The following is a 22,390-nucleotide window of genomic DNA, read 5'->3' on the forward strand; positions in this document are numbered from 1 at the left end:
TTACGCCATGGTGGTTGGCGGACTTACCGCCCAATTCCGAGGTGAGTGGGGCGTTAAGTCCCCATCAACCCATTTTCCCTTCCCCATTCCCATTTTTGACCCATAGGGCATAATGGGAGTGGGGAAGGCGTTAATTACGCCACCGTAAATTACGGTGGCGTAATTAACAACAAGGTCCCTTAGCGCCATGGATTTTAACACCTGCTAAAAGCAGGTGTTAAAACCTACATGGCGCTAACGGACCTCGGAATCAGGCGGTAAGGGTCAGCGCTGTTTACGCCGCCGTAAACCCCTTACCGCCTGGGTCCTAATGAGGCCCAATGTGTTGTTCGCTTCCTTTGTTGTTTGCATATCTCCCGTTGTTCTTCCTCCATTTCCCTTTTCACTCTTACCCTGGCGCCCTTTCCCTCTTTCTTTTTTAACTTAATTTCGTCGTTTTCTTTGTGTCTTATGTCTGTCTTCTAAAGTCCTTTAGTCTGTTTGCCTTGTTCCTTCCTTTATGATCTTATATTGGCAATCACTGAGAATGTTTCTGTTTACCCTAGGTAGTAGTGGATGCTGTTGTTCCCTCACTTTTATCCTCCAGTGGATGAATGTGTCTTGCTACATTTTTTGTTGTACATGCATGTGAGTGAGCGTATCATTTATTCCTATATTGTTGCGGATCCTTTGGTAGTGCTTTCGTCACAGTTGTGGTATATTTGGTACAGGACAAAAGAAGGAATGGTTACTCCTATCAAAAAAGTTACCCACTAGCTAAACAAATGTATTGCGGGGTTCCAGCTACCAATCCCGAAGGGGTTCTAATGACCAGGTGGGTTTCTTGGATGGGGCATGTCCTGAAAAACTGTGCAGGGTGATTGCATAGCCGTTAAATTGAGGAATACAGAGGTGGTTAATTACCTGCTCATTTCGTTCAACACCAAATGTAGTCCTGTTATCTTGGTTATGTTTATCCTACGCAGCAAAGAATGAGTGAGTGTCATTGTCCGCATCCGCCGCAGAATGTATAGGCTTGCATGTATCAGCATTCTGCCCTGATCCATCTGACCAACCGGAATGTTGCTGGATGCCATTGGCCTTTGCGTGAATGGAAGCCCAGTGATGTTGAAGCTGATGATTCTGTTGTAGCCTCTGGTGTCGCGTTGTCTCTACTCTCTTAGAGTACAGCAGGCATTATACAATTAATATGATTCATTCAAATGATGTAAGATTACTTCAAGAAACCTGGGCTTTGGGTCCACCTGATGATGATAGCTCTGGCATCATCCTGACGGCTGCTATAAAAAGGCTACACAGTACAGAACTCTAGAGGTCTGAAAATGCTCTTCTCAAATTACCTCTGGGCAAAGTGTGTAACATGCGCAAACTGAAATTTCTTTCAGATAATCAGATTGTCTGAGCCTTTTCAGGGGAACCGGATTGTGGTCCATTGTTACAGTGACCCAGGTTCTGCTAATTGAACTGTGTTTATAGTCACTTTGAAAATATCTACAGCATCATATGAATGGTAAATTACACCTGGGTTTCGGACGGGATATGATTCTGAAAATTTGAAGAGGATCCTCCAGAATAGCCATTTGATCAAGCGGAAGATGCGATTTTGAGGATTTCTAGGCCAGTAATTATGGACCCAGAGCTGAAGAGCAAGCTCAAATTTTGATGTATTAGTAGCAAATCTAATTATGAGCTCATTGAATAGACATGCCCTGCCTGACATATGCAGATGATCTACTCTTTGTGGTCTGCAGGATTGCCTTCTGATTGGTTCTTGGAGCAGTGTTGATGTACTGCCCAGTAACGACAGTGACGCTGGTGCATTATCTTTGTTTCTGTGTACTTGTTTCTAACCAAGTGACCTTAAGAATTGACGTGCATCTTTGGAGGGGTTAACATCCTCTCTTAGAAAGTATATCTGGTGCGAGATGGGGAGTAGGCACCTGATTATCCAAAAGTGTGACGTACATACATGGAAAACATTTCCGTCTGCTTAAATCCAAAGGCTGACCAAGTGAGTACAGAGACTTGAAGGAATTTAGTCAACGACAACCAGATTAGCTGCCTCGAATAAAAAACGTACGGACTTAGAAGAGTCTTGTAAAATAGCAAAGCTAACCTTACTTAGGTCACTCGCGTTGGGGAATAGCAATAACGCAGAAATTCTTCTGGTCAGGACGTAGTACTACGAAAGCTCAAAGAATTATATTGTGGAGTTATGTGAACTGGCCTGGGAAGATGTTGTCACAGGCAAGGCCAGTAATTTCCAAAAGGGTTGGGGACTAATCACAAATGGGCTAGGTTTTATATCTGAAAATAATATAAAATATAATGTTCCAGCTAAGTTTGGGTCTCCTATTTCTCAAATGTATATTCGGTTTCTCGGACAAATAGCACAGAAACAAGTCATGTAAATCTGACGGTTGCAAGCATAGATGAAAGTAGTATGGTTTGTAAGATATCACTTCATGATTTCTATCTCTGAAGCCAATAAGCAATTAATATACTTCATTATATTAAGGGTCCGGGTGCACCTTGGGTACTATGGCTTTACCAAATGGCATATCCATTAATATTTTGTCCAGTATTTGGCAAGTCGAATTTGAAGTTCAATTGTTGGTTTTTGATAAACCATGTTCCAAACTTAAAAAAACACTTTTAAACAAAAATGCAAAGCACCATTTTTAATTTATTCCCATGTTTAATTTATTTCTCTTAATTTTAATCAACTTATTTAAAGCATAATAAAACAGAAATCGACAGATAAACAAAAAAGCAGGAAACAAATGAAAGGAAGGATGTTGTTTATGGAAAATGAGTGCCCTTCAAAATATTCACTGATGCCAAGTCCCAGGTGGCAATGGACAAATTGGATGTTGTAATTTAACATGTGACTGAATATGCCCAAATCCTAAAACTATAAGAAGGTACCTGCCTGTTGGGCAGTCGCTAATTCCCACCAAATCTCAATCCAAGTCAATGTACCCCCCCCTTCCCCCTACAATAGAGGATGTGAGTCTGTAAAGCTTGTTTACGGCTCTCAGTCTTCAACCCTGCACCCCACAAAGGCAGCAGATACAGTGCTCTTCATCTCTCGGCTCACACAGAAAGTGCCTTTATCTCTCATACCTTTCCCGTTGGGGCAGACTGGCCTGTTCATTAATTTGAGCGATTTCCCAATAAGCAAGATCTCCCAAAGGCCAATAAGGGTTGGGAAATGTAGGCAACATTCTGGACTGTCTCCTAGCCTTGTTGGCCCAGAGGAGGCAGCCTGCCAGTTGGGAAGTCTTCCGATTTCCACACTCCCTCTCCTACCACTTTCACGAAAAGATCACACCCCTCTCCATATGTACCATACAAACAGAGTTTGCACACCTATCGCTTTATACGCCCTCCGGCAGACTGTCTCACTGTGGAACTGGAGAGATTGCCCAACATGAAATTGCTTTTAGAGGCTTCTTGGGAAGGGGCATGTCACTGACCCTATAGTCTCCAGTACCTTTTGTGAATTCCTAAAGTTTATCAATTTCCTATAGGAGCAAACCATCATAACCTCTCAGGCATCATCACAACTTGTTCTCTCCAATATAGAAGCTTGTGCATCTTAGTCTGATATTTAATAAAAAAATCTGTCAGTCAATGTTTAATTCCATTCTTATTTGCAATCTGCACTCCATACTTGCCCATATGAAATGTTATCTTGCATTCAAATGAAAAGACAAAGGGCCCGATCAATGGAACCTGGTTTACAAATGGCACAAGGGCCACGTGTTGAGGAGGACCCTGCGTGAGCCGTGGGGCAGAAAATAAATTTCGCGCCACGCATATTCATGGATTTCAAGATGCATTACTAGCCGTCACTCAAGCAACAAAAAGCTGCGTGAGGAACGCCCCAACACGCTCCTACGCACACCAAAAAGCAAATTAAAGGACAAACACGGCGCAAGCCTCAGCACCATCCCTGCCCAGCATCCAGCACCCCAGAGAAAACGCACAACAAAACCTTGCAATCCCAGGCCACACCCCAGCGAAATCACGTGCCCTCCCTCGCAAGCCCAGCCCGTACTCCTGCGAAATCGTGTGCGAAAACCTCACAATCTGAGGCCACACCCTATAGAAAACCTGTGCCCCCCCCTCGCAAGCCAACCCGTACCCCAGCGAAATCTTGTGACAAAACCTTGCAATCCCAGGCCACACCCCAGCGAAAACGCGTGCCCTCCCTCGCAAGCCCAGCCCATACCCCAGTGAAATCATGTGACAAAACCTCGAAAACCCAGGCCGCACCCCAGCGAAAACACGTGCTCTCCCTCGCAAGCCCAGCCCATACCGCAGTGAAATTGCGCGCCACTTGTAAGTGGAGGCTACACCACTTACAAAAATGTTAGTCCCCCCTACACCCTCGGCACCCATACTGTCCACATACCCCCCTACTGCACATGAACCACTGTAGTCCACACACCAGCCCCCCTCACCTGTGACACCCCCCACAGGCAGCCCCCTCTAGATGGGACACAACCCCCAAACCCCCTCACCTGTGACAACACCCACAGGCAGCCCCCTCCAGACAGGACACCACCCCCAGCCCCCCTCACCTGCGACAACACCCACAGGTAGTCCCCTCCAGTAGGAACACCACCCCTCAACCGCCCTCACCTGTGACACCACCCACACGCAGCCCCCTCCAGATGGGACACCACCCACCAACCCCACTCACCTGTGACAACACCCACATGCAACCCCCTCCAGATGGGACACCTCTCCCCAGACTCCCTCACCTGTGACACCCCCCACAGTCAGCCTCCTCCAGATGGGACACCACCCCCCAGATCCCCTCACCTGTGACAATACCCACAGGCAGCCCCCTCCAGATGGGACACCACCCCCAGCCCCCCTCACCTGTGACAACACCCTCAGGCAGCCCCCTGCAGAAGGGACACCCACCACAGGCAGCCCCCTCCAGAAGGGACACCCCCCACAGGCAGCCCCCTCCAGATGGGACACCACCCACCAACCCCATTCACCTGTGACAACACCCACATGCAGCCCCCTCCAAAAGGGACACCACCCCCAGTCCCGCTCACCTGTGACAACACCCAGAGGCAGCCCCTTCCAGAAGGGACACCCTCCACAGGCAGCCCACCCAGACGGGACACCACACCCTAGCACCGCTCACCTGTGACAACACCCACAGGCAGTACCCTGACAGTCTGACACACCACCACTGCAATGAATGTCTGTTGCTCACCTGAACTTCCGTGGTGTGACAGTACCATGAATCGCAACATGAACATGTATCCTGCAAATCCAAACAACTGCAATCACCGGAGGTCCATCCACGAGTGGAGCATCTGCTCACACACCCTTCCAAGCCCTAATCATCCCCAACATACACATGTGACAAGTGACTGCAAAAACATGTGCATGCTGCCCATGCCACATTGCCATGGCATCCAAGCACAGTAACAGGATGTGTACCCGCGACAGAAGCAAACATACTAAAACATGTTGCAAGATCCACAAACAATGGCCAGGCATGTCACAGCCTGAGCATGAGTTTAAGTTTAATATTTATAATGCGCAATCCATGGACCCATGGGCATTAGGGTGCGGACAAAACATAAAATGGACAGATTAAAATAACAGCATTAACGATCCAGGATCATACAGGTACAGGTCAGACAAACATCAGGGTTTTCAACTTTTTCTTAAAAGAGTGCAAGGCGCTCCGATATTTGAGATGCAGAAGTAGGTTTTTCCATGCCTTTGGAGCTGCAATGGGGAAGGCTCCTTTTTCCACCTTCACAGTCCTGCACCTAGGATGTATCAATAATTCAGCATTATTGGAGTTCTCCTACCCACTTTATCAGAGATAAGATGCTGAAGGTAGCTGGGCATTAGGCCTTGACTGCATTTAAAAGTGATGACTAATAATCGATAGAGTAAGCGGGCATCAATGGGGAGCCAATGGAGAGATCGCCTTGCAGCTGAGACATTGGAGACAAACCCCAGACTGCTCTCACAGCCCCGTTTTTGTATTACCTGCAGCCTGTTGCAGTCGGTTTTACTGATCACAACAAGGAGGCTGCAACAGTAATCGATTTTTGATGTAATGATCGTCTCTAGCGATTGTCTCTGCATTAGTCTGACTAATGAGTGGTCTAAGGTGTGCTAAGAGCTTAATGTAAAGCAGAGTGAGCTGGGTGGCAAAATGCCTGTCAGGGAACTATCACATGACCGGTCCATGCATGGGTGAGGTTAGGGCAGTCACAGAGAGCATGACTCACAGAGACTGGTGAATTGTGCAGCCACTCTGGAATATCAAATATGTGGCACTACTGAATTCCAATGTTAGAGGTTGACCAACAGATGAGAGAAAGCATTGTGTGATTGCACATGCTGGTGAAGGTGTATGCATGACATGTGTTTGACACAGCAATAACAAAGTAATGTACTATGACGCTGAACATGGAGCATTCCCACAGTTAGCCCACCTCCCTCCACCCCAACCATAGTGATGCCAAACACAAAGTGAAGCAGCAGAGGTCAATGCAAATCCACATATACAGTGCACACCCAATCATCTGATTAACACACCACCACATTTCAGGCACATGTACATCCTGCCATCCGCAACCATCCTAGCAACAACATTACACAAGCATGCATGCAACAAGACACGTGACTTGCAATGGAGAGATGCACTGGTTCAAAACAGAACTAGCAAACGGGCCGACACACAAATGAACTACACGAAGCATTGAATTTTACAAACACAATGAGATATTTTGAATAAATATGTACAGTAAAAATGTTCAAATGTAGCTTGAAGTTGTCCAGGTAAAATTTGTAAAATAAATAGAATCTTTACGCCTAAATAACTATGTACAGTAAAAAAGGGAAAGAAATGTCAGAAAAGTGTGGGGAAAATATTAAATAAAGAAAGGAAACTTACACCTAAATAACTACTTGGACAGGCAGTGGGCTAGTCCATCTCCTCATCCCCAATCTCGATCAGGCTCCCTACCAGGGCTGAGTCCAGCGCTACATCCTCACTCCCCAAGCAGGCCTCCGTTGTTGCCTGCAAGGCTTGAACGGCCTCCAGCATATATGTCTCTATCACCTCGGCTTACCTGCAAGTCTCCTCCAGCCCGCCTCCTTGCCCAATGCAGCGCAACCCCAGCCCTGGCCCACACAAACCTTGCTTCCTGAGCCCACTGTCTCTCTGCTCCGATTTGTCGCTCATATCGCCGGAACACGGAAAAAGCCATCCTTTCCCGGAGGTCTTCATATCCTCCCACCTCACTTCACGCACCTGCCCCCTTTCGATGTTGGGCCCTGAGAAATGAATTCTCCTCCTTAATGCCTGCTGCTGCCTTAGTGCCCGCTGCCTGCTTTGTGAGGATCCCCAGTGGCATACAGCCCGTGCCCTGCAATTGAGTGCCTGCTGTCCCTCCACTGCCAGTGACCTTGTCTGTGCCTGGGTAGGCACGGTAACCACCTCAGCCAATTGACATTAGACTTGGGCAGGGGATGTTGGCTCCACCAGACTGGGCAATGTGGGTGGGACTGGTGCACAGGGGGCCCTGGTGATATCTGGTCCAGAAGGCACCCCGGAGGACAACTGGCGCACAGAGGAGGAAGACGAGGATGGGGTTGCATTAGTAAACTGCCCATGCAGCACAAACCGGAACAGGCATTTTGCAAGCCAGCTGACGAGGTGGCATACCTCATTGTGATGATGTGCAAGTAGTCTACATGTAGCCTGCACATCATCACGGATGATGGCTGTATGCCTCGCCACCCTGGCCTGCAGGGGTAGCACATAGTCCTGGATGACAACAGCATATGGTAAGGGGGTGTAGGTCTGTGTGGACACAGCTGACACCAGGGGCTGGGTCTGGGTGGAGGCATCCCAGCAGGTGCATACAGCTACATCCAATGGCCCAGGGACAAGAATGGGCACAGGCACCTCCAGGGTGGCCTGCACAGCCTCATGTCTTTGGGACCGGACTGCAGTAGGCACGCCCACCTAAACACCCCCACCTGACCCCATGGGCTGTGCTTCAACAGCCACGTACTCTCTGTCCACCGCCGCCAACCAGGATGACTCCGGGGCATCTGCCGCAATGGATGGCCCCTGTGTGGCATCACCTGTCCCCCCCGCTGCTGAGGAGTCCACTCCCACCTTCGCCTTCTTGGACTTACCCCCAGCAGCATTGCCAGATGGCACCGGCGCGGCCCCAGCCACCTTGCTCCCCGAAAATTTGATCTCATGGGGGCGTGACTGGGCCTTGCACCTTTGCCTGGTGGAAGCATCCCTGCTGCCATGCTCCACAGCACTGCTTCCGCCCTCTTCATCAGATGCAACTGTGGAAAAGGAAACACAGAACAGAAACATCAGTGTACTGCACCAATGTGTGCATGGCAATACCAACATTCACATGAACTTGACTAGTCAATGGAACAACCATCATCCTCCACCCCCACACACAAGGCCATGCTATCCACATCCATGCAGATATGCGTGCTCATCACTCCAGACATTCACATCAGGCTACGTGCCACTCTCACGACCAATCAATTGCGTATGCTACACACACATGAATCATGTGCACATACACATGTCATGCACACACATCAACAGAGTCCACAAGCAGTGTGATGAGCAATCACATCAGAGTCCCGTTAACTGTAATCCCGCTACATGACTACGTCAGACATCCAAATGCACATGTTGCATCCATAAGTGAGGGATGGCCAGTCACACATTCCCATCTTTGCCACATACACATGAACATCATGCATGCGCATGACTGGGCAACACTACCTCAACTGTTACACTTGTCACATGGGTACGTCTCAGACACAAGTAACAAAACATGTGCATGGTCTGAAAGGCAGCAGTACAACACACAATGCAAGAGATATCACATTCAAAATACATATGGTCCAATGCACACATGGAGAGCAATGTCTGGGGCATACATGCACACATCCGTATCAGAGGCATACTTGCTGCAAGTCTAAGGGGCTCACTCCCAACATGCAACACATGGATACTCACCAGTCGACTCCAGAAGTTGCCGCAACTCGCAGACCTGGGTGTGCAGCGCTGGGGTGAAACTTCTCCAGGACCCGCACAGGTAATCGACAGCCAGCACCAGCGCACACAGTGCACCTCCATGGAGGCACCAGCCTTGATGAAGGTCAGAGCCTTGCTATGGGTCCTGGATTTCAGGTCCTACCACTGCTTATGCACGGTCTTGAAGGTCCGGGATGCCACACTGTTGTAGCCTTTAAGGACGACAGGATGCTTCAGTGGGTTCTAAATGTCTTTATTACAAGACAAACAGGTGAACATAAACTTGTCCTCATGCAGACAGGGGAATTACTCACAGTACAGTTCAGGGCCTCTGAGTTACTTCACTGGGGCTAGATGTGCACAAGGATGGCACGCTGCAATCTTCCAGGGCCCCCATGTGGTCTCCTGTGGCTTTGGACTTATGCCCTGGAAGCTGGGTCATCAGGCTCTTCAGGGCCTCGGTTTGATGGCTCCTTATCAGGAGCAGCGCTGTGGGTCTGGTGCTTTGCCAACACTGGGGGGAACGTTTTCTCGCAGAGCGCGGGTTCGCGAGATCTCGTTATGCCGAGATCTCGCGAGACCACGCTCCCGCGATCATGTGATGTCCCCACACACCTCCCTTACTGGGAAAAGGATGGACGGTCATTCCATGGCAAAGTCTGCAAACTTGCTGGGCTTCCTTCTCTCTCTCTGAGGTCTACTTAGATCTGGACATGGGTCAGGACTGCGGGAACACTCTTGGGGAGGTGAGGGTGATTCGGCTTCTCCTAGTCTTGCTCTTCGCTGTGACTCCCTGAGTGGGGTTGGAGAGTTGGGGCTTGAGAGCTTGTTGCCGTAGTGTGACCCCGAGGCATCTCTTTCTGACAGGCGAGGGTTTTCGGATGTCTCCTGGTGGTCTTGATCTTCTCCAGTTTCCCAGTGTGGCTGTTCAATAGATCCTTTCCTGCGGTACATGGCCACCCTTTCTAGGTTCCATTTCCTTCCGTCGCTGGTGCAAAGGTGGTTTGACCCTTTCTCCAGGACTTCTATGGGACTGCTGTATCTGGAGCCAGTCGAAGTGTCTTTGTGGGGGAGGCGTATCTTTACTAGGTCGCCTTTGTTAACTGCTGTGTGGCGAGCGGCTCGACGCAAGTCCCCTTGAGCCTTCATGGCTTCTTTGTTACGCTGCATGCGGAAAACTACGTCTTCCATGTCCACGTCTTCGTCAGCTCTCACTTGATGGAGCCAAGGTGGTACCAGTGTGGATGCTGCCCTTCTCCCCCTTAGCAGATGGAATGGCGAAACACCGGTGACGGCGTTGGGGGTGATGCGGTGGGCTGCTACGGCTTCCTTGACTGTCTTGTACGGGTCTAGGCCCGAGGCATGTACCAGTTGCAGCGCCCCTTTGATGAAGCGGTTTGCCCGCTCGACCAGGCCATTGGCCTGTGGGTGGTAGAGACTTGCTCTCCGCTGTCGAATGTTGTTGAGTTTTCTCCATTTCTCGAGAGACCAGCTGGACCCCGTTGTCCGTAACAATTTCTTCTGGGAGACCTTCCCGCTGGAATATGGTGGTGAGTGCTTCGATGACTGTGCTTGTGGTGATGTTTGAAGTGAAGTCAACTTCGACCCATTTGGAGAAATAGTCGACCGTGACGTATTTGTGTTCTGGGGGCATGCTGTCCAGAGGCCCAATGAAATCCAACCCTAGTTTGCGCCACACCCCTTTGGGGACTTCGGTGGGCAGCATGGGGGCTTGCCTCACGGCTAGGCGCTTGTCACTGTTGGTGCATTCATAGCACCTTTCGACCATTTGTTGTATGTCCTGGTCCATGCCTGGCCACCAGTAGGCATCGCGTATCCTGCGTCTGGTCATGTTGCATCCCAGATGGCCTGAGTGTGCTCTGCACAGTATCACTTTGCGAATTCCGCTGGGCGGGATAACTTGGTCGCCTCTGAGAATAAGACCGTTCATGGTGGTGATTTCCTCGTTCACCTTCCAGTAAGGACAAAGGCCTTCAGGGATCGCTCTTTCGTCGGGCCACCCTTCGTGGACCCAGGCTGCTACGCGTCATAGGGCATCATCCTGCTCGAACTCCTCCTGCCAGTGGCGTTCACTCAGGTACCATGTACTCGCCGTTCCACAAGTCACTGATGGAGGCTACGACACATTCATCTTCCAAGAATGTGGTACCAGGGGCGCTTTGGTTCAGGAGCCTGGCCATGCAGTCCGCTTGTGCGTTTTTCCAGCCCGCAATGTGGGCTATCTCGTATGTATATTCTTGAAGCTTTGCAGCGATCCTGGCCAGTCTCGGGGTGGCAGTCTTGGTGCCGCCCGGGCTCAACATGTGAATGAGAGGTTTGCGGTCGGTGGCCAGCCTGAATTTCGTGCCCCAAACATAAGATCTGAAGTAGTTGACGGCCCAGGCACATGCCAACATTTCTTTCTCAACGGTGGAGTAATTCTTCTCCGATGATGATAGGGCTTTTGATGCAAACGCCACGATATTTTCAGTGTCTCCCTTCTTCTGGGTCAGGGTGGCCCCCAGCCCGTATGCGCTGGCGTCTGTAGTAATGCAGGTGTCCCATTCAGGGTTGAACGGTTTCAGGCATGGTGCGTGTAGAATTCTCCTTTTGATTTCACCGAAAGCTTCATTTTGCTCTGGGCCCCAGGAGTAGGCTGCCCCCTTCTTCAGAAGCTCCCTCATGGGGGACGTGGTTTCGGAGAACCTTGGGACGAATTTAGCATAGTACTCGGCTAGGCCCAGGAACGAGCGTAGTTCTTCTGTGGACATTGGGGCCGGGGCATCTGTTATGGCCTCTATGAGGTTCTTCTTGGGGCTGACCCCTTCGCTTGAGATGCAGTACTCAAGGTATTCTACCTTGCTCACTCCAAACACGCATTTTTCATGGCATAGATGAACGCCCGCCTCTTGAAGCTTGCTCAGGACTGCCCTGAGTGCTTTGTCATGGGTCTCGTTGTCCTTGGCATACACGAGAATGTCGTCCTGAAAGAATGAAACATTTGTGAGTCCTTTAAGTAGAGAGTTCAACATCCTCTGGAATGCGGATGCTGCCGACGACAACCCAAATGGCATGCAGGTATATTCAAAGGTGCCAAAAGGAGTGATGAATGCTGTCAGGGGGCGTGAAGATTTGTGTAGAGGAATCTGGTGATAGGCGTCACGCATGCCCAGCTTCGAGAAGATTGCCGCCTCTTTCATCATGAGGACAATTTTGCTAATGCTGGGGAGCGGAAACATATCCGTGACAACCTCTAGATTCAAGCTTCTCAGGTCGATGCATATCCTGAGGTCGTCGCTGGATTTCTTTTTGACTAACAGCACTGGACTCAGCCACTCTGAGGATTCCACGGTCTCGATGGTTCCTTCTTCGGCCACCTTCCAAAGGTGGGCATCCAATGCAGGTCTCGCCATGGCAGGTACTGCCCTGACTTTGTGTTTCACAGGGACCGCATTGGGTTTAAGGCGAATCTTGTGGACAAAGTTTTTCACTTTCCCTGGGTTCTCGGAAAACAGGCTCGAGAAAATCTCCTTGAAATTTTGCGCTGCTCCTGAGGAGACCATGAGTACCTGTTCCGGAGTGCTGGGATCTAGTCTTATACTGAGTTTGTGTTGATCGTCCCATCCCAGCACGGCTGGGCCTTTGGGTGAGAAGTACACTTTGGTGGTGGTAGACCTCCCTTTGAATTCGATCCGGGCTCTGATGTAGCCTAGGAGGTCGACAGTCGCGCCTCCGAACACCATCGGTTTTTGCCTGGTCATTCTGATTTCTACTTGTGCTTGTCCCATCATCTCCTTATACGTGTTGATGGGAAGGATTGTGAGGTCAGATCCCGAATCTGCCATGACACGTGTTTCCTTTCCGTCCACTTTAATGGTGCAGTGGGGCTTTTCCCTCCTGGAATGGGGGGCGTTGACCATGACGACCATGGGTCTGTCCTGTACTTCGTCATCATCGCTTGAAGTGCAGTCGCAATCGACGCGGGAAACGGTTTTCTCCCGCCACGTACATGCCGGGGCCACGTGACCAATGCGTCCGGACTTGGAGCACTCCTTATTCCTGGCGGGGCAGTCGCGATCATTCACCATGTGCTTGGTGCTGGCGCATCTATAGCATTTCGGCACATCCTTTTGCCTGGGGCCTTCGTCCCTGGGGCTGTCGCGGGACTGCTTGTCTCTGCACCCTCTCCATTGTAGCGCCGCAAGTTCGAGTATGGGCAGTGCTTAAAGTGGGCCGGGGCCTGCCGGGGCTGAGCCCCGGCAGTCTCCAAAAAGTGGGACTGAGCCGGGGCCCTGCCGGGGCCCCCGTCCTACAGCAACATTGGTGGGAATCGCGGGATGCATTATCCCGTCGCGGCCACAACCGCGACGGGAGATGCGCCTGCAATGAAGTCAGGCAAGCTGACAGAAGTGGCAGCCAGCCACAGTGACGCTGTGCCTGGCTGCCACTTCCGTCAGTCATAGTTACTGCGTCTGGTGACACCTCGCACGAGAGGTCACCAGAGGCAGTTACTGTCTCTTTGTTTCCCCAGGTCGCCGAGGCGTCTTTAACCCTCGGCGAACCTGGGGATTCCTCGACATATTTCGAGGTTTCTAAAAGATGGCTTTGAAAGTACACATTTCAAGCCATCTTTTATAAAGCTTTGCCGACGGACAATTTTGTCCGTAGTCAAAGCTTTATAAAAGATGGCTTGAATTGTGTACTTTCAAAGCCATCTTTTATAAACCCGAAATGTTTAAAAAAGATGGCCTGAAAACTTGTCAAACCGTAGGGTATGCACACAAATATATTTAAATGTTATATATTTTTGTGTGTACCTTACTATGGTTTGTGTACTTTGCAAGCCATCTTTTATAAACGTTGAAATATGTTACATATTTCTATGTTTAGAAAAGATGGCTTGCATAGTACACAAACCATAGTAAGGTACGCACACAAATATATAACATTTATATATATTTGTGTGTATACCCTACGATTTGCGTACTTTTTAGGCCACGCCCCTCCCACAAGCCACGCCCCCAAATGAGAGCCACCCCCTCGATTTCTAACCCCACTTAAAGCCCTGGGTATGGGCAGGTGACTTCCTGCCTCTTTGCGTCTGCTCAAGGTTTCTTCTTCCGCCCTGGCAATTTGGATGGCCTTGTCGAAGGTGACCTCCTTTTCTTGGATGAACTTGTCCTGCACTTTCCTGGAGTTAGTGTGAACGACGAGCATGTCGCAGATAACTTGTTCTGCGTTTTTGCCAAAGGCGCAAAGAGAAGCCCGCTCCCTCATCCTGGTGATGTAGTCGTCCATGGGTTTGTTCCCTTCCTGTTTACGGGTGTAGTACCTCAGCCTGTGTAGTACCACGTTCTCCTTATTGGTGAACCTCTTCACAATGCGACGAGTCGCCTCCTTGTAGACGTCGTCGTCGTCGTCGACCACTGGAATGGCTGTTAAGCTGGCAAATATGCACTGACCTTCAACCCCCAATGCATTCAGCAGCATCGCCCTCTTCCTGGCGGGGGCATATCTCGTGCCGATCAACGGCCTCCAGATAGGTGGAGAAAAGGGGCTCCCACTGCATCCACGGAATTGCCGGGGTCCCTGGTGAGGGGAGAAACGCAGGGGGCGGTGTGGCGCCTTGCATAGTGGGCCCGTGCGTCTTTTGATATCCTCGTCGCCAATTATGTTGTGGCCTTTAAGGAAGACAGGATGCTTCAGTGGGTTCTAACTGTCTTAATTACAAGACAAACAGGTGAACATAAACTTGTCCTCGTGCAGACAGGGGAATTACTCACAGTTCAGTTCAGGGCCTCTTAGTTACTTTACTGGGGCTAGATGTGCCCAAGGATGGCACGCTGCAAGCTTCCAGGTCCCCCATGTGGCCTCCTGTGGCTTTGGACTTATGCCCTGGAAGCTGGGTCATCAGGCTCTTCAGGGCCTCAGTTTGATGGCTCCTTATCAGGAGCAGCGCTGTGGGTCGACCGCTTGGTCTGGCGCTTCGCCAACACTAGTGGGAACGTTTTCTCGCGGAGCGCGGGTTCGCGAGATCTCGTTATGCCAAGATGCCACGAGACCACGCTCCCGCGATCATGTGATGTCTCCACACACACCCTAGGCCAGGGATGCACAACTGATTTTGATAGAGGGCCGAAAGTACCTTACATGATGGCTATAGTGGGCCGAAAAGTAAATGTGGGTGGGGCGGTAGGCGCGGCGGGCATGGTAAGAGGCTTTTTCAACCCCCAATTTTTATTAAACACGTGGAAAAAGAATACGTTTTTGAGGTGTAACGATTTTTATTTGTATTTCAAACTTACATTTTGCACTACACATTTTCCATTTTTATCATTTATTTCTATTTAGTTATTGCATGTCGTCTGTTTAATTAAATTATATATATTTTATTGACCCTTGATTGGACATTCCATTATTTTGGACTGATATACTTTGCTGTTTGGTTTGCCCAAGAGGAGTATGGCCTTCGTTGAGTCAGGTTTCCACAAAAAGCAAAGGATGTACATCTCCTAACTGTGCCTGTTTTAGCTTTATTATTGGGTTCACTCTTGGAGGGTGACACTCTGCCACATGGGCCTCACCCCCCAAGCCAACACTATGCCCCATGGACCCCATTCCATAAGCAAACACTATGCCCCATGGCTGCCACCCCTCAAGCAAACACTTTGCCCCATGGCCCCAGCCCCCAACCGAACACTACGCCCCATGACACCCACCCACAACCAAACACTATGCCGCATGACACCCAGCCCTCAACCAAACACTATGCCCCAGGACACCCACCCCTCAACCAAACACTATGCCCAATGGTCCCCACCCTCAACCAAACACTATGTCCCATGGCCCCCACCCCCAACCAAACACTATGCCCCATGGCCCCCACCCCATCCAAACACTATACCCCATGATACCCACCCCCAACTAAACACTATGCCCCATGGCCCCCACACCCCAACCAAACACTATGCTGCATGTATGCATACTCATACAGACCCCCACCCATGTATACAGACTAACAAGCATACACCATGTACCGAAACAGACCCGAACCCCCCACCCCTAACTCAGCACACAAACGTACAAGCATACACCAATACACCATGCACCCATACAGACCCGAACCCCCACCCCCAACTCAGCACACAAACTCACAAGCATACACCATGCACCCATACAAGCCCGAGCCCCAACCCCCAACTCAGCACACAAACTCACAAGCATGCATCATGCACCCATACAGACCCAAACCCCCCACCCCCAACTCAGCTGACAAAATCACCAGCATACACCAATACACTATGCACCCATACAGACCCGAACCCCCCACCCCCTGACTCAGCACACACACTCACAACGATACACCATGCACCCATACAGACCCCCACCCCCCAACTCACCATACAAGCTCACAAGCATACACCATGCACCCATACAGACCCGAACCCCCCACCCCCAACTCACCAAACAAACTCACAAGCATGCACCCATACAGACCCAGACCCCCCACCCCCGCATCTCAACATACACTGAACATGCACACAACAACAAACATTCAGGCAGACCAGACACCCCCTCCACCAGGCATCTCAACATACACTGCACTTGCACACAAACACATTCAGGCAGACCCAAAACCCCCCCTCCGCATCTCAACATATACTGCACTTGCACACAAACACATTCAGGCAGACCCGACACACACCCCACACCTGCATCTCAACATACACTGAACGTGCACACAAAAACAAACATTCAGGTAAACCCGACACACACCCCACACCCGCATCTCAACATACACTGAACGTGCACATAACTACATTCAGGCAGACCCGACACCCCCCTCCCCCCAGCATCTCACCATACACTGCACTTGCACACAAACACATTCTGGCAGAACGACACCCTCCTGCACGCCAGCATCTCACCATACACTTCACATGCACACAAACACATTCAGTCAGACCCGACCCCCCCCCCCACATCTCAACATTCACTGCACTTGCACACAAACACGTTCAGGCAGACCTGACACAAACCCCACACCCGCATCTCACCATACAAGCAGGTCAAAGACCGGACACACACACACACAAAAACACCTCCCCACCCCAAAATCTGTACTTACCGGATGTGCTGGAAGGTAGGCTAGCTGGAACGCTGGCGAGGTCTGGTACTACGGCTGGCGTGGCAAGGCTGAAATGCCTTCCGGCATCAAGCCTTTTGACCACGCCAGCCGTTGTGCTGGCACTCCATTGATGCAGCACACACACACTACGTGGCTCGTAGGAGGTATGTGGTGCATGTGCCCTGAGCCAATGAGGGCCAGTGTTTTGTCTGGCCCGGAAGACAACAAAGACTTTTCCTGATGGAGGGCGGCCGATGCTGCTAGTGGGCCGCCCTCCATTAGGAAAGTCTTTACTGCTGGAGGGTCGGACAAACAGCATGGCGATCCGCAACTGGCACACAGGCCGTAAATTGTACACCCATGCCCTAGGCAGTGATGTCATCTGTTATCCCGTTCCAGATCTGCTGACATCCGTCCTTGCCGTGTTGCATCGATGGGTTGAAGAGGGCATCATAATTCTCCAGGATGTCAATTTCCCTAGCAGTGAAGTTGACAGCCCTCTGCCTCTCTGCCATGGGGTTGCCACTTTAGTCGGAGGATGATGGTGCAACCCCCGAGGCAGGTGTGGGTGGGCAAGTTGGTCCTGGAGATGAACTGTGGAGTGGTGGTGGTGGTGGTGGTATGGCATGGTGGGAGTTCGGTGAATCTGCTGAGGTGGTCACAGGGCCATGGACAGGAGCAATGGCAATGGCTGGACAGCAGGCACTGAAAAAGCAGGGCAGGTGGGCAGCAGGCACACACACTGGGCCGGCAGCAGCAGATGGCTAGGTAGGCGGCAGCTCTGGGCAGTAGGAGGCAGGTTAAATGGCTCGGAGGCAGGAGCGTGGGTCTTTTGTGTTTAATGCGTGGGCAGCTGGAAACAGAGTGACATGTACTTTGCGTGTTTGAAATTAGCGTGGATACGTGACATCCGAGCAAAGGTCCTCAGTGCGTAACTTACGTGACACATGCTGCGCACTGGTGTTGAGCATGCCTGAATAGTGGATACATAAGTATGCTTAGAAGCAACTCTGACCGTACGTGCAAATGGGAGTAGACGGACAAGTGGAATACTGCGATTTTTGGGGTGCCACGCAATTCATTCACTTCAGGGACCATACAAACTTCTTATTTTGGTGGAGGATTTGCCTCTGTGCATCTACTTTTATATTTTCAGAGGCTAACGGTGAGTTGTGTATGCATTTTTCATACTCTGGGTGCCAGATACGCAGTGGCACCCAGCAACACAAAAAATGCATACGCGAACCCCAAAAAGCTACTGTAAAGGTAAGAATATAGGTGCACGATATACAGGGTACCATGCATGCTATACAATGTTGTTTGCAGCTTCAAGCTCACCGCAGCTGGGTGCATGGTAGTGCTGCATTTGATTATATGCAGTATTTGACCATTTGTATGCAGTGACATTGAAGTCTGCATTGACCATGCTCTTTTGGTTTACATCCTACTTTTTGCATGCACTTAGCGTTGCTTGCTGTATCACATTGCTTTCTGTTGTCTGCTTATGTCTTCCATAGCAGTTCCCTCGGTGGCCAGCATTCCATTGTGGGCTCAAGCATGGACCTGGTCGGGAGTGCAAGAGGTGAGTATTTGTGTACTTGCAAAACCATCCACTGTATCTTCTGCACCTACTCCTTCACAGTCCCTTTGTAATGGACTTGCATCAAATGTATGTTTAGAAAGCCAGGACATAGTAAAAATACTTGTGACAGGCTCTTCCAACACAACACTCCGCACCTCTGTCTCCCCTACCACTCACCCTCATTCCTCATTGTCCTCCTTCACTTATGTCTCTCCTGAAGAAGTCACCAGGATTGTCAACTCCATGAAGGTCTCATCCAAACTGGTGGGCCAGTGCTCATCCAGGACCATTAAGGGCATCTCCTCTATGTCATCTGCTCTGGCTGATCTCTACAACCAATCTTTTGCTGCTGTTTCATTTCCATCCTCCCTCAAGCACTCCCTTGTGCGCCCCATCCTTACAATACCATCTGCAGAGCCTTCCTGCCCAGCCAACTACTGCCCCATTTCAATCCCCGCCTTCATGAGGAAACTGCTTGAGAAGTTTGCCCTCCCACAAATGGATGCCCATGGCGTATTTGTTGGCAGTGTACATGGACAGCAGTGTGGATTCCAACCTTCCTGAGCCACGGACACTGGTCTCCAGTACACCCATGAAGAAATGCTAGCATCCCGCAATTCATATCCCTTGCTCATCCTCTTTAATATCTCATCTGCTTTTGACACAGTGAACCATTCCATCCACATTAAAATGATCCATGAAACACTTGTTATCTCGGAGTGGGCAGTGGACTGGCTTAGCTCATTCCTAACAACCATTCCTACAAAACATTCTGTGGCCTTTTCCCCTCCACTACTTCATCCTCCACTTGTGGCATCCTGCAGATCTCCATTCTTTTGACGTGCGTCTTTAACATATGCATTTCCGTGCTGCTATGCTTCATTGAGTCATTCTCCCACAAATGACAGTGCTATGCTGACAACACACTACTATTCAACAAACTTCCTACTGTCACACTTGGTCCCTCATTCACCCTGACTACCTCTCAGCCATCCTGGCCTGGTTCAATACTAATGACCTCGGCTTGTATGCCATGCAAACCGAGAGTGTCCCTATAGGATCCCCTGGAGCCTACTTCTGCCATTCACTCTGTCCTTCCTCCATGGGCTCATCTCCTACACCCTGATCCGAAGGCAGGAATCTTGGGTCATCTTCGACTACACCCTTTCCTTCATCCCTCATATTCATGACATTGGGCCTCATTACGACCCTGGCGGTAAGGGGTTTACGCCAGCGTTAGCTGCGCCGACCCCTTACCGCCAATTACGAGGTCCCCTAGCGCCATGGTGCTTTTAACACCTGCTTTTAGCAGGTGTTAAAATCCATGGCGCTAAGGGACCATGGAGTTAATTACGCCACCGTAATTTACGGTGGCGTAATTAACGCCTTCCCCACTCCCATTATGCCCTATGGGGCAAAAATGGGAATGGGGAAGGGTAAATGGGGATTGGGGACTTACCGCCCCGCCAAGGTCGGAATGGGGCGGTAAGTCCGCCAACCACCATGGCGTAAACGTAGTTTACGCCATGGTGGTAAAGTCACGGCCCAGGCGGTAACTTACCGCCTGGGTCGTAATGAGGCCCATTGTCAAGAAGTCCCAGTTTCAGCTCTTGCTTCTCAAAGTAACTGTACCCTTCCACACCTTCCCACAGAGACGCAATGTTACACATGCGCTGGTTCACTACCGCAACAGCCTCCTCCTTAGTGTTCCTTGGTCCACCATGCGATCCCAACAGCTTACACAGAGTAGGTCGGCAAGACTCATGATTTGCCTCAGGCCCAAGGACCCCATCTTTCCTGCATTAGAAAGCCTTCAGTGGCTCACAGTGTCAGCACGGATTACATTGTAATCCCTGTGTATCATCCAAAAGGCTATCTGGGGCCGGGTACCACTCTATCGACAACGCATACTAAGAAAATACTCCACTTCTATACGCCTGCGTTCCTCTGACAACTACTCCCTGCATGTGAAGCACTTTAGTATAGGAAAGGCTGTTGGTGGATCCATTTCTTCTGCTTGCTGCCTTCTGTGTAATATCCTCACTCTCCCTCTGCGTCTTGAGCAGGACCTCCTTAAATTCACAATAATCCTTAAGTCCTTTCTCTTCCCCACTTCCTTCTCCCCTCTCTTCAATGCTATTGATACAGTAGCGAGCATGATGTCCAGGGCCCTTATGTGTCCTTGGAGCCCTGACCCCCCACATGTATCATCTAATCAACTGCGTATATAATGAACTTGTTCACGATCAGCCTCACCACGTGAGGTTGCACTTAGATTTATCTTTCATTTTCTGGGCACTTCACTCCGAGATGTTCTCCAGGAACTAATCAGAACCTTTTCCCTTACCACCCTCAACTGGACACTTGCCCGTTGTGAACACTCACAAGGCATTGTGGGTTTGTCTCCACTCCCAGATATTGTCATGATCTCTTTGTAGTATTGATTGTATTATTTATCTCTGTTAGTAATTCATTGGCTACCTTCCCCTGTCCCCACCCTGTTGCCCTCTGTGCACTTAGAAATATTTGGGGTTATTGGATGAGTGCCTAACAAATGGACAACACATGCTTTTATTGATAATGTGCTCCCATGACTGTGTGCAGTGCACTGTCCAATACTACGCAGGTGATCAATTATCTGCATATGTGATGTCTTTACATTTTCATGGAGCATGTTGAGTGATACGTGCATTGTGTATGTGATATTGTGTAATGAAAGAGGATATGTGACATGCACATTTGCTGCATGTCTTTGAGGGAGACTGGCAGTGTGGAGGATGTTGTTGGTTTTCAGTGTGTGTGTATTGTGTGTTTGACTTGCATGCAGTGTGCAGGTGTTTCTGTATGTGTGCAGGGACACATGTTGATGGTTGTCTTGGGAGTTGTTGTTTGCATGTGTTCTATGTCACTGAGGGGTGCCTGTGGATCTTCCTTTTTTAGGGGCATCTATGTGTTAGCTGAACTATGTTTCATTTTGTCCTTTGTATGCAGATTCTTACATCAGGGAATTATGGCTATTTCATGGAAAGAAATTTGACTGTCAACTGCATGCTAAGGGGACAGGTAATATGTTCTTTTATATTCTTCGTTATGGAATGGTGATAAAATTGACGGTCTATACTGCACTTAGTTTGTACACCCCACAATAGGGAAATGTTTGTATGCATCATGCACACTCTGGGACTTGTGTGTATACATTGTAATTTGTGCTTGTTGAAGATTGTGTACATGTAAATAGCTGAGGCCATGTATGGCTTGCAGCTCGGACATGATGTTTCAGGATTTCTCAATGCTTACGCATTTGAGAGGTGTGTTGGCTATTCAGATCCACCACACCAGAAGGGGACCACTACAGCGGGTATGGTGCACAGGGTTCACGGATCAGGCTCTGGCGTGGTTAACCTCCTTTCTTTCTGACAGCCCATCCCAGGACAGCCCATCCCAAGTGGTACTCAAAGCCTTTCTATCATCTATCGTTCTTTCAACCTGTGCCGTTCCCCAAGGATCTCACCTATCCCCCTAGTTCTTCTACGTGTACATGGCTGCCTTAGCACGTGATTGCCACTTTCACCTCTAACTTCCAGATTTATGTGGATGAGAT

The sequence above is a fragment of the Ambystoma mexicanum genome, chromosome 3p, assembly GCF_040938575.1.
Source record: "Ambystoma mexicanum isolate Mex_15411 chromosome 3p, UKY_AmexF1_1, whole genome shotgun sequence".
Lineage (NCBI taxonomy): Eukaryota > Metazoa > Chordata > Amphibia > Caudata > Ambystomatidae > Ambystoma > Ambystoma mexicanum.